The 14,707-nt window shown below is 30.7% G+C and overlaps 1 non-coding gene across 1 annotated transcript; it reads right to left on the reverse strand.

The window, feature by feature from the left end:
• Nucleotides 1-6,823: 6,823 nt before the first annotated feature.
• TRNAL-AAG (transfer RNA leucine (anticodon AAG)) lies at nt 6,824-6,904 on the reverse strand. The gene has a single exon. It is a non-coding gene; the product is annotated as a tRNA-Leu (tRNA).
• Between the last annotated feature and the right edge of the window lie 7,803 nt (nt 6,905-14,707).

Here is a 14,707-nt window from a genome sequence, read left to right on the forward strand (position 1 = left end):
TTGAAACTAAAAACAAATATAGGGACCAAATTGAGTCACTTTGACACGTGTCAAAAAGAAAAAAATTAAAAAAAAATTAAAAAAAAAATCAAAAAACAATATTAAAAAAATCAAAAAACAATATTAAAAAATCAAAAAAACCAGAAATTGACACGTGGCGTTGACTTTAACACCGTCTGGTCAAAGTTAACGGTGAGGACCAAATTGAGTCGTTTTTAAGAAAATGAGAATCAAATTGAGACAACGAAAAACTCGAGGACCAAACTGAAATTTCATGACAAATAGAGGGACCAAAAGGATAATTTAACCTTATTTTTTATTTGTATTGTTTCGTTTTATTATTATTATTATTGTTGTTTTTTTTTATTATTATCATTATTACTATTTTATTGTCCGTGCGATATTTTGGGGCAATGGTTATGTGTTCTTCCTAGTTTGTATGTTGTTTGGTTGTGCAGGATTGTGTGTTAGGTATAACACTTTGTTTTGATAGCTTTATGTGGATTTATGTAGTTGAGTTCAACTTAATGATATGAAAGTGTATTTACTTGCATGGATAAATGTTTTTCATGCACTGAGTCTCTTGTGTAAATAAGTTCATTGGAACCTATTCTAGAGTGTCAAATACCAGTAAATTATCAGTTATTGGTGTGGCGCCTGGCAGAACGATGTAAACTACCAGGAGATAGGCCACAAAGTGAACTCTAGAGTAAAACCCGAGAGTTGGCATTTGGCGACGGAAGTGGTTCCGCCAGGCAGTGTGTTGTAGAACTGAGCTTGGACCAAAATCAAGTGGGTTGCCGCCCAGAGACGCCAAGTGTTCTGCCAGGTGGTCTAGAATGCGAGTCAAGTTAGCGACGAGGATGTTGTGCTAGGTGATTTTGGATGCAATAATGGATTACGCGAGGGATTCTACGCAACTTTGGATGGAGGTCTTGATGCGATGCTTTGTTGGGGGCTCAGTTACGAGTGTAACTTGTATTGGGGTAACACGTGGCCACTAAAGGTTGTAGTCTGGTGGTTTTAGAAGTCCAGTGGAGTGTGCGAGATCGTGACTCGTACGACGGGGTTCTGGAAGATTGCCCTCTTCAGTGTAACTGATTGAGTTTGGTAGTTTGGGGACAACTACGGATTGCGATTCATTTTGGAGAACTCCACTTGGTGTCGCGGATTTTGACTGTGGCAATTTATTCCCGTGTGTGGACTATTAGGTGGTGATCTATAGTCGGAGGGGCGAGTAGACACTCGTGCAACAAAGATCTATCAGTGTACTCATCAAAGGATGTAGAATCAAGAGGCGTCTAGAGGAAGATATGAAAGTTTGGGTCCGAGATTTGAGTGTAGTAGAAGTGTTAAGGGTTTTTAATTGTTCTTATAATGTACCTTGTAATGCGTTTTTATTTTGAGCTCACCCTATTTGTTTGTGTTTGATGATGATCATGTAACTCGTTACATGGGAGTAGATGTTGATGCAAGTTAGCACGTGGATACTTAGAGCCGGAGTGGGGTCAGCATGGGAATATTTACATGGAATTATTTTATGGATTTTATGGATTATTTTTGTAATCAGTTTCTATAAATTGTTTTATATTTGTAGGCGTTGAACGCATTTATGGATTTTGTCTTTTAGTGCTTTTAATAAAGTTTGAAATTTTCCCGCATTTTGGGAAAGAACTTTGTTAAATGCATTTTATTTTAGCTGCATTTTATTTTATTTAAAATAATAATATCCGACCGGGATGTTACATGATTCATGAACCTAGCTTATTATTTGTAGGCCATGTCTCTTGTCCGGTAGGGTATGTGTTATTGTAAGGGTGATAAATGGGTTTTCTACATTTATTCTCGTCATGAGTTATGTGTCTATCATTGATACTCGAATGCTATGTTTTCATGGTTTCTTTTCGTTCACGGTGGGTTGTTGCATGTGACAATTTTGTAGCTTCTATTAAGGTTTTAGGATTCTTGTGGTTTCTTGGTGATTAGGGAAGACAAACAAACTCGAACTCGTCCTCGTTTTGACGAGGAATTCCTACATTGACGAGGTATGGGTATGGGTATGGGTATGGAGAATCCCCAACTTTTTCAACTAGATATGGGCATGTGTATGGGGATGTACATACCCTAAAAAATACATGTCCCGCCATATACCCGTCCCTATTTAAATTATTAGTCAATAAGTAAACACACACACACACACACACACACACACACACACATATATATATATATATATATATATATATATATTAATACGAACTTTCTATTTTTTATTTCTTCTAATTTTTTGGTTTGACATAAAATTCATTTGCATCTCCAATATATTTTTCATCTTATCATAACCTTTATGCAATTATGTTTAAATGATCTATGTCAATTCAATATTTTTTGTCTCACATTTGAATATTTATTATTTTTTTTATATTTTTATTTATTGTATATTTTCCTTTCACCTGAGAACGTTTAATGTATTGCATATTTTTAACTGTTAAATAGCATAAGCCTTTAATTTACTAGGTAATATAAAAAAATGATCTTCCTTACTCTATTATTATTAATTTTTGTTTAATTTGAAGAACTATTTTGTTTCACTAAAACAATTTTTGTTATTTCTCAAACATTGACTATCTTGATATTTGAAAAGTTTTCTTAAATCTCTAATGTATTTTTCATTTTATGATACCCTTAATTATATATTTGTTTTCTTTTGTGCAATTTCATTCGGTGGTCTCTCAAATTGTTTCAAAGACACACATTTGATATTTTTTTAATAGTATTTGTTGTTTATTCTTACAATGTAAAATACTATTTTGATATATTTTATATAATTATTATTTTAACTCATTATCATACTATTATTTTATCACTATATTGTATAAGTAAATTTTATTTACTATAATATAAAATTTTAATCTAATTGCCATGGATTTCTTTTTATCACCATCCAACATATATTGAAGTTCAAAAGATACAATATTTATGTTAAAATTTTATTATTATTAGTTGAATATTTGTTCTTTGCGTTTTGATCAAGTGATGTATTATAACCTTTATTAGTGTATAAAAAAGAGGTTTATTAGAATTTAAAAATTGAAGTAAACAGACATTTAAAATATATTTTAAATACTTGTTTTCTTTTTATATTTAAAAAAAATATCAACTAGAATTCATTAATGTTTGTAAATTTAACATATGTTTTGATAATGGTTACAAGATTTTGTGACTCCGTAATGGTCATGACTTTTGGCTCCCATGTCCTATTCAAAGATTTAATAATTTTAATATCAATTCGTTAGTATCAAAAGTTTTACCTAAGCCAATGAGATTATTAACGATGTGCGTGAATCATTTTTGCAAGTCGTAGTTGGTGTCCCTTTGTTGCATTCAGAACATCTCGTATTCTTGGATTAATGAGTTCTTCCTAACAAGCTTTACATCATTTGTTCCTTCTTGGTTACTCTCAATATTTCCTACATTTCTTGAGCACTCTTGTAAATAGGTATCCCGTAAAACTCATCAAGGGTTAAAGTAGACAAAATAATATTTCTTGCCCTCATATCATATTGGGCTCTTTTATTTTCATTTGCAATCCACTAAGTAAACGGTTTAGCCTCTTGTACATCATTAACAGTAATAACTAGAATAAAAGGACCATTAACAACTGCATCCCAAAAACCCTATCAACAGATTCCAAAAATATTTGCACTTACTTTACAAAAGAGGTAGTTTTCACTAGCAAAAAGATGAGGTATATTAGAATACGCACACTTGACAAAGGTTTGATTTTGTCCAACCATTTTTGAAATATTTGAATAACTATCAAAGCAAAATCTAACACCAATTGTTATAATTGCGTAGCGGAATGTTCGAGTTTGAACAAATACCAAGAGAGGGGTTGTCGCAAACTAAATCGCGATGGGACGACGAACCAAAAAAGAAATTGGTTTGAATAAGAGATTTCAAATCACCACCATAGGTTATTCTACCATAGGTTATTCTAGGAAAACCTATGTCTTCTAAAAACTTAACATTTTATGTCCTTCCATTTTTAGTTTCAAAAATTTTTTGTTAAGATTCTTTAAAAAATACTAACAATGTTGTTGAGAGTGGGATTTAAACCTGTACCACACCTAGCCGGTTCTGCTAGCATACCAACACATATCACCCTTGACCGACAACTCCCATCGGACAAGGCTGGGGGACTGGTGTACCACACCTAACCGAACTCAATCAAATAAGTAAGAAATACATCAAGGCAGCCAAGTATTCGGCCTAGGCCAAGTAAATCTAACTTATACCGGACCTGGTCAATTTAACCATATAAATGATAAACCTCACGAACATGCCAGAGACAACCCAAGTACACGACCTGGCCCGCCATGGTCTCAAATTTAAATGAACAAAGGCTAAAGTAACAACAAAATGGCCAACACGGATAGTACACGGCCAAGGACGACATCTGACAAGCCAAGAAATAAACGGATCAGACCGCCCTCGAAGACTTAGTAAAATGGAGGTCCTCACGTTCGATGGACCTTGGGGGCCTGGGTTAGGGCCCAGGTCCACTCATAACCCAAGTTAGGGCCCAAACCAAGGCCCGACCCATTGGCTAAACGAACATCATTAATGCTCTATAAATACGCATGGACCCCACGAATTAAAGGTACGCATTCATTAATCATCGATTTGACTTTCTGAGAGCTTTGACTTACTTGAGCTTCGGAGACTCTTCTGCAGGTAACCCCTCCTGGGTTCAAGCTGACATGTATCAACCGGGGAGAGACCAACTGAAGAGATAGCGGATTACATGGTAAGGTGACACTTCTGCCTAACACATCTTATTTGTCTTCTGCAGGAACAAAACCCACGCCCTTTCGGACCAGAACCTTAATTTGGCGCCTTAAACCAACTCAGCCATCTCAACTTTGATTACTTATCTTACCTTTCAGTATAAGACTGTGATTGATTGTGGTTCTATCACGTAAAAATTAAGAAGTAGAGTTGGTAATGGAAGTTGCTCAATTTGTGTATAGAATAACACTTTGCAATTGCTACAAAAATTTCATTTATAATCTTATTCAACATCTACTAATATTAAAATGTGATAATTATGCAGATAAGAATGAGAGATAATTATGCAGATAAGAAGAGAGATAATTATGCAGATAATTATGCACATAAGAAAAAAGACTTATATAGGGAACATTGCATGGAAGCATGCATAAAAAAATTCACGTAATATCTCCCTTAACTTTGTGTTTGGATGAAACACTTGAATAATTCTAAAAAATTAAAATGCATAGCATTGAAATTTCTTACAATTGAATTTCCTTCATTTTCCAAATAATTTATTTAGGTAGAGTAATTGGAATATCTTACATTTCAATTTCTTGTTTGGATAAAATAATATTATCAAATATTCAATATTAAGAGGAGAATTGTTTCTTCGATATAAAATATTTATAAAGAAATTATATTATAAATGTATTAATTGGAAATTAAAATACAAATAAAATTTCATGACAACCAAAACATATTTTAAATTTGCAAACATTAATGAATTCTAGTTGATATTTTTTTTAAATATAAAAAGAAAATAAATATTCAAATTAAAATATATTTTAAATGTTTGTTTTTTTCAATTTTTTAAATTCTAATGAACCTCTTTTTTATACACTAATAAAAATTATAATACATCACCTGATCAAAATAACGCAAAGAACAAATATTCAACTAATAATAATAAAATTTTAATATAGATATTGTATATTTTGAACTTCAATATATGTTGGATGGTGATAAAATGAAACCGAGGACAATTATATTAAAATTTTATATTACAGTAAATAAAATTTATTTATACAATTATAGTGATAAAATAATAGGATGATAATGAATTACAAAATAAAAAACAAGTATATCAAATATATCAAAATAGTATTTTACATTATAAGAATAAAAAACAAATGTTATTAAAAAAATTATCAAATGTGTGTCTTTGAAACAATTTGAGAAACCACCGAATAAAATCGCACAAAAAAAAAAACAAATATATAATTAAGAGTATGATAAAATGAAAAATACTTTAGAGATTTAAGGAAACTTTTCAAATATCAACATAGTCAATGGTTGAGAAATAACGAAAATTGTTTTAGAGAAACAAAATAGTTCTTCAAATTAAACAAAAATTAATAATAATAGAGTAAGGAAGATAATTTTTTTATATTACCTAGTAAATTAAAGGTTTATGCTATTTGACACTTAAATATAAATGGTTAAACGTTCTAAGGTGAAAGGAAAATATACAATAAATAAAATAATTAAAAAATTAGAAATATTCAAATGTGAGACAAAAAATATTGAATTGACATACATCATTTGAACATAATTGCATAAATGTTATGATAAGATGAAAATATATGGAGATGCAAATGAATTTTGATGTCTAACCAAACAATTAAAAGCAATAACAAATAGAAAGTGTGTATTAATATATATATATATATATATATATATATATATATATATATATATATATATATATACACGTTTATTATTGACTAATAATTTAAATGGGGACGGGTATTTTGGTGGGCATGGGAACGGGGACGGGGCGGATATATACATCCCCATACTCATCCCATACCCAGTTGAAAAAGTCGGGGATTCTCCATACCCATACCTATACCTAGTAAATGCGGGAATTTCATACCTCTCTTAAAACTGTAACCCTTATATCTTCTAAAAACCTAACATTTTATCTCCTCCCATTTTTAGTTTCTAAAATTTTTTGTTAAGATTCGTTTAAAATTACTAACCTTGTTGTTGAGAGTGGGATTTGAACCCACGCCCTTTCGGACCAGAACCTTAATCTGGCGCCTTAGACCAACTCGGCCATCTCAACTTTGATTACTTATCTCAACTTTCAATATAAGATTGTGATTGATTGTGGTTCTATCACGTAAAAATTTAGAAGTAGAGTTGGTAATGGAAGTTGCTCAATTTGTGTATGGAATAACACTTTGCAATTGCTACAAAAATTTCATATATAACCTTATTTAGCATCTACTAATATTAAAATGTGATAATTATGCATATAAGAATGAGAGAAAATTATGCAGATAAGAAAGAGAGATAATTATCCAGATAAGAAAGTTGTATTATTATTATTAATATCATTGAAGTACATAAGAAAAAAGACTTATATAGGGAACATTGCATGGAAGCATGCATAAAAAAATTCATGTAATATCTCCCTTAACTTTGTGTTTGGATGAAACATTTCAATAATTCTAATAAATTAAAATGCATGGCATTTAAATTTCTTACAATTGAATTTCCTTCATTTTTTAAATAATTTATTTGGGTAGAGTAATTGAAATATTTTACATTTCAATTTCCTTTTTGGATAAAATAATATTATCAAATATTTAATATTAAGAGGAGAATTGTTTCTTCGATATAAAATATTTATAAAGAAATTATATTACAAATGTATACATTTCAAATTATAATACAAATAAAATTTCATGACAACCAAAACATATTTTAAATTTGCAAACATTAATGAATTCTAGTTGATATTTTTTTTAAATATAAAAAGAAAACAAATATTTAAATTAAAATATACTTTAAATGTCTATTTATTTCAATTTTTTAAATTCTAATGAACCTCTTTTTTATACACTAATAAAAGTTATAATACATCACCTCATCAAAATAACGCAAAGAACAAATATTCAACTAATAATAATAAAATTTTAACATAAATATTGTATATTTTGAACTTCAATATATGTTGGATAGTGATAAAATGAAATTCATGACAATTATATTAAAATTTTATATTATAGTAAATAAAATTTATTTATACAATTATAGTGATAAAATAATATTATGATAATGATTTACAAAATAAATAAAAAAATATCGAATATATCAAAATAGTATTTTACATTATAAGAATAAAAAACAAATGTTATTAAAAAAATTATCAAATGTGTATCTTTGAAACAATTTGAGAGACCACCAAATAAAATTGCACAAAGAAAAACAAATATATAATTAAGAGTATGATAAAATGAAAAATACTTTAGAGATTTAAGGAAACTTTTCAAATATCAACATAGTCAATGGTTGAGAAATAACGAAAATTGTTTTAGAGAAACAAAATAGTTCTTCAAATTAAACAAAAGTTAATAATAATAGAGTAAGGAAGATAATTTTTTTATATTACCTAGTAAATTAAAGGTTTATGCTATTTCACACTTAAAATATAAATGGTTAAACGTTCTAAGGTGAAAGGAAAATATGCAACAAATAAAATAATTAAAAAAATTATAAATATTCAAATGTGAGACAAAAAATATTGAATTGACATACATCATTTGAACATAATTGCATAAATGTTATGATAAGATGAAAAATATATGGAGATGCAAATGAATTTTGATGTCTAACCAAACAATTAAAAGAAATAAAAAATAGAAAGTGTGTATTAATATATATGTATATATATATATATATATATGTTTATTATTGACTAATAATTTAAACGGGGACGGGTATTTTGGCGGGCATGGGAACGGGGACGGGGCAGATATATACATCCCCATACGCATCCCATACGCAATTGAAAAAGTCGGGGATTCTCCATACCCATACCTATACCTAGTAAATGCGGGAATTTCACGTCAAAACGGAGACAAGTTCGGACAATACCCACAGGGGCAAGTTTATTTGTCATCCCTAGTCACTAGGAAACCACAAACATCCTAAAACCCTAACAGAAGATACATAATTGTCACATGCAACACCCCACTGTGATCCAAAAAAAAAACGATGAAAACATAACATTCAACTAATAATAATAAAATTTTAACATAGATATTGTATCTTTCGAACTTCAATATATGTTGGATGGTGATAAAAAGAAATTCATGGCAATTATATTAAAATTTTATATTATAGTAAATAAAATTTATTTATACAATTATAGTGATAAAATTATAGTATGATAATGGGTAAAAATATAAAAAATAATTATATAAAATATATCAAAATAGTATTTTACATTATAAGAATAAACAACAAATACTATTAAAAAAATTATCAAATGTGTGTCCTTTTTTATCAAATTTAATCGAGTCAATCCTAGTCAAATTTCGGCTGAGTCGTCCCTAACTAAATTCAGTCAAGTCGTTCGCGACTAAAATTTTGCCTTACTTAGCTCTAGCCAAATTTCGATTGAGTTGGCTCCAGCCAAATTCAGTCGAGTTGGCCCTAGCCAAATATTTGGCCAAACTCGGTTAAGTCGTCCCCAACCAAATTTGGCCAAAATCGATCAAGTCAATCCGAACCAAATTTTGCTTAGTTTGCACCAATAGAAATTTAACGAATTCGGCTGAGTCAATCCTAGTCAATTATTGGTTGAGTCCGCCCTTACCTTTTTTTATCTTGACCAATAAGGAATTCCATAAGTTGTGAAATTTCAATTTCCTTATTTTTTAAGTGAATTTCAAATTCTATTAATTTAGTTATTTGAAATACCTTCTTAAAATTCCTCAATTTCAATTTGCTTTTAATTTCCTTATCCAAACAATTCATTTTACTTCAAAGAAATTCAAATTCTACAAATGAATGAATTACTTTCTTAAATTGTCTCATCCAAACACACCATAAAGTTATGGTGGGAATGAGTCCAACCATAATTTTATTTCTAAAAAAAACAGAAGATGAAGAGGATATGGGTTTGGTTAGAATATGCAATTTGAAAACATGAAGGAAGATGTATAAGTTGAAGACACCGTTGTTGCACGTAGCCCTTAACAAAATGTAAGTCAAGCTCAAAATGTTTAGACCTAGAGTGCTTTACGGATTTTGGAAGCTATGAGGATAACACCAAGATTGTCTGAATATAGCTTTGGAATGGTCGAGTGAACACGAAGCTCTATAAGTAAGGAATTTACCAAGATATATGCAATAACCGATTGTAGTTATTCCAGTCATCTAGATCAGTGCCCCAGTTAGAGTCTCTAAAACAAAAAATATGGAGAGCACGAGCAATACAAAGTATGAGACCATTGTTGACAATACCAACAAGATAGTGTAAGATTCTTTTAAAAACCCTAATATGATGCTCAGGAGGATCATGCATATACTAAGAGGTTATGTTTACAGAATATGCAATTTTAGGACACATAATGGTCAGGTATTAACACTACACCATTTTCTACTTTAGACTACATTGAACTAGCCCACATGTACAAAATTATAGCCTAAACATAGAAAAGGCCACAAATATATAAGTGTGGCTTAAAACTACTAAAGGCCACATTTTCTAAATCGTTGATTATTCAGGCAACATTTTTTTAAATGTTGCCCATGGAAAATGTGGACAAAATAATAAAATTGTGGCATTTTCACTGTGTTGTTTCTTTCTCTGTTATATTATGCACCATGAATCTTCTTCATGTTTGTAGATTAGGCAACCTAACGTGCTAACGACTGAAAAACTATTGCGTAAAATAGAAATTAGTCACAATTTTTTATTGTTCGTTATATAGTGAGTTTTATTTGTTTTAAACCTTAAGAGCATACAAAAAAAGGTGCCTAACTATTTTAAACAATATGGTAGAATATGTTGATAGTTATAAGCAATAGTTGTTAAAATATTGATAGTTTACACTACATTTTTAAAATTATGGTAATTTAACTTTAAATATTTTTAAATTACCATCTTGTGACCGAATAATAAATAAATTGTTGTAAAGGTCATCAATTGTCTCCTGGTGGAGGGTAGGTGGACCAAGTCATAATTAAATCATGATACTTTTGTTTCTACAATCTTAAGTAGAAAGAATTTTACCATAGCTATTAGCAATAGCTTTTGATTTAGTGGTAAGTGTTTAATCCAACAATTGGTATTAGATCCAAGGTCACGAGTTTAATTCCCAATGAACCAATTGTTCAAAGAGAGATTAAATAATTATTTTCTAAACATAAACGCAATAATTAAATTATCATTGCTTAAAGAATACACAACATTTTAAAATGTGTTGGCACAAGATTTTAAATTAGTAAAAAAAAACCATTGTCTTTGAGCAATGGCGGTAGTTGCATACTCCTCGACCTGAAAAATCGTGGTAAAATCATTGCCTAAACTTAAGGCCACAATTTTTTTTTTAACTTTCGGAAACATTTTTAAGTTGTTATTTAAACTAAAAAAATTGTGTAGTTTGAAGGACACTAAAAATCAAACAATAGAAAGAGGGATCTAAAACAGGTGAAGTTCCTTCTTTTGTTAGGCAAAGAGAAGAAACCATGAGTTTAAGTTGAGGGTTTTGCTTCAAGCATTTTGGCTGTATGAAGAAGATCACGAACATACTTGGACTCATAAAGGTGCATGGCTCCACTAAGCAGCTAAGAGACTTCAACGCCCAAAAAATAATGTAAAGTGACTAAATCTTTCAGAGCATACTTAGTGTGAAGAAAATCAATTAGAGTATGTATGCCAAGAGTATTATTTCCTATGATTAGATTGTCGTCAACGTAAATAAGAACGAAGAGAGTACAATCAAAAGTGATTTTGACAATCAAAGAAAGGTCACTTTTGGTATGAAGCTTGATCTCTATTATGTAAGATGCAGGATCAATGACATAAGATTTGTGAAGCTTTATATGCCATTATAAATGGTTCATCTTCGTATGCTACCTTACGAAAGTTAACAATGTCATCCCCGATTCATCATCTTTCACAACTATTTTGTTGTCAAACATTTGCTTTTGAAAACAGATATAGTAAACTTGGTCTAACTAACTTCCAAAATCTCTTCTATAACACCGTAATAGGGCATGGACCCCACAATAGGATTTTAATCTTTTGAAATTCATAATTGTAATGACTATGCCTTCAAAGTGACTTTGCTACTCTACACAGTGCTTTTATCATCTTAAGACTTTGTACAAAACAAAGTTCCATCAATTTAATAGCCAGACAACATAAAACATCAAACTTTATTCTAGGTTAATATTTCAAATGTAGACAGATCCTTCATGATTTCTTTTTTAAACCAAGACATGAAAGTTTTGTTATGCTTTATCACACTAGTGCAATTTTGACTTTTTAACTCGGGTGATATGTTTTGGTTTAAAAGCAAACGAGGGATATAAAAATGTGATGACGATTTTGAAATTTTTGCGAACTTATAGGCCTTAGTTGTCGTTCCTTTTTTAATTATTTTATTTTGGTACAAATGTATATGCCTCGGTTGCTATAGAATAAAGGCATATACACCCTATATGCTTTAGTTCGTACAAAACTGAGCCCTATAAGTTTGCAAAAATTTCAAAATTGCCACTATTTTTTTAATTATTTTATTTAATTGTAGAGGTGTAGGCCTCAGTTGATACAAAATTGAGGCCTATACACCCTATATACTTTGGTTTTTTTTAATAAATGAGTTCTAAAACTCTACTTTAAATTTCACAAAAATTTCATAAGTCTTATTTTTCGCGAAACACTGTGTCGTTGCTCCATTCTTCATTCTTTTATGCTTATTTCTCCATTTTATGCTTTTATGCTTCTTCTTCTTCTAAAACCTTTTATGCTTCTTCTTTTTCTTTCTCCATTCTCCAATCTTCGTCGCGTTGCCGTTCAATGTTGAAGTCATGAGTTTTTCTTCTTCTTCTTCTTTTGCGTTTTTGGTGTTGCTTGTGTGTTGCTTGGGTTCTTTAGTCATAAAGTTTGGGGCTTTTTTGCTGCCATTTGTGTCTAGGTACTGTTGCATCATGAGAACCTCCATTCTCCATCGGGCTGCCACTCAACGTCGAAGTGATGAATGTTTTTTTTTTTTGCATTTTTGGTGTTATTCGTGTGTTCCTTGTCATTGATGTTCAGGTACTCTTGGACTATGGTAGGATTTATTAGCTTTCCCAAAAGCGTTCGGGATTATATCCTCTTCCATTGTTCCTCACATTTCATGTTCTGAGGATTGCATCCGGGATTGTGTCAAACTTTTTCTTTTAAATTAGAAGGAAATATACCTCAGTTATTAAAGGAACTGAGGCCTATTCCCTTTTTGTTTTTACTTCATTTAAGTTATTTAAATCAAAAAGGGTATTAGGCTCTAGTTGTTTTTGAACTGAATGCTTAGGTTCATAACCGAGGCCAAAAGGCCACCCTTTTTTACCTCGTCTGTATATTCTTCGGTTCAACAACCGAAGCACAATGTCCAAAATAACCGCGACCAATATCCTTTTTTGTACTAGTGTCAACACACATTTCTTTTATTGTCTTGGGTTTTTATTTATGGCAATGTTCTTGTGTGCAATTTAAATATGATATGACTTCCTTTGTGTTATTTAGTATATACAAATGTGCTTGCAGAAACTCTTGTCTTGATTTGTTTTCCACATGTACACCTCTTAAGGACTTTTCCTTTCTTCTACGGGAGTACCAATATATTTTTTGACATGTACTCCGAACAAAACTCAATAGCTAATGGCCAATATTGATTCTTCTCATATCCTTTCAAAATCCTCACATATCGCTCCATTGGGTACATCCATCATAGATAAACTGGCCTGCATAAATTGATTTCTTTTACAAGATGAACAATCAAATGCACCATGATTTCAAAACAATGTTGCAGGAAAAAATATCTCTAGTTGACACAATATGATAAAAATCTCTTCTTGAAGTTCATCCAACTTTTAAGGGTCAATAACTTTGCTACATATGGAATTGAAAAATGCACATAATCGGATTATAGTAAGCCTTACATTTTTTAGTAAGATTCCACGTATTGCCACAAACAATAATTGTTGCATTAGAACATGCTAGTCATGACTTTTTAAGCCAACTAGTTTCATATCTTGCATAGATACAAGACTCTTTACATTTGAAGAGTATCCTTGTGGTACCTTAACTCCTTTAAGACATCGATAAAAACTTGTTCTCTCCTTTTTAGACAAAGTGTAACATGTTGCGAGAAAATAAGTTCGCTTTCCAACTTCTTTCGATGTTAACTCCTCACCTATATTTAGTTTAATCATATCCAAACAAGCATTGATGTCATCCTTCGTCTTCCCTTTTATATTTAGAAATGTTTTTGTACTTGTCCAAAAACAACATGTGGGTATGCTGCCGATGCGGGAATGACGAGGAGTAGAGAAGAAGAGTTACATAATCATAAAGCCAACCCATAATTGGTAATATATAGAGAAGAAGTGTTGCATCGTCATAAAGTCGGCCCTGAGTTAGTGATATATAGAGAAGAAGTGTTGCGTCATCATAAAGTCGAGCCTAGAGTTGTGATTGTAAGATCTAGAAAAAAAAATGTTAATGGCTTGCTTAATATTATTAATTTATTTAATTTAATTAGGTTATTAAATTATGAAATAGGAAATAATTATTATGTGAGAGATTTAAGTTATTGTGGTATTTATAATAATAATTTAAGTGATTTAGGGAATTATAGTTAGTGGAGTATAAATGTTTTAACTCTTATAATGCATATGATATCATGTGATGACATGTAGCTTAGTGGTGAAAGTGGCATGCATTGGTGAGCAGGTGCATGGGTTCGAATCTCATTACTCGGGTGAAGGTTGTGATTTTGTGTTTTTCTCTCCTTTAAAGGTGTGGGGCCCATGCAGCGTAAATGGACTGTGTTTCGAGGGGCATGCGGAAATATTGGATTTCAAA

The sequence above is a fragment of the Vigna unguiculata genome, chromosome 11 (genome assembly GCF_037176805.1).
Source record: "Vigna unguiculata cultivar grain cowpea cultivar isolate G323 ecotype 2 chromosome 11, ASM3717680v1, whole genome shotgun sequence".
NCBI classification, from domain to species: domain Eukaryota; kingdom Viridiplantae; phylum Streptophyta; class Magnoliopsida; order Fabales; family Fabaceae; genus Vigna; species Vigna unguiculata.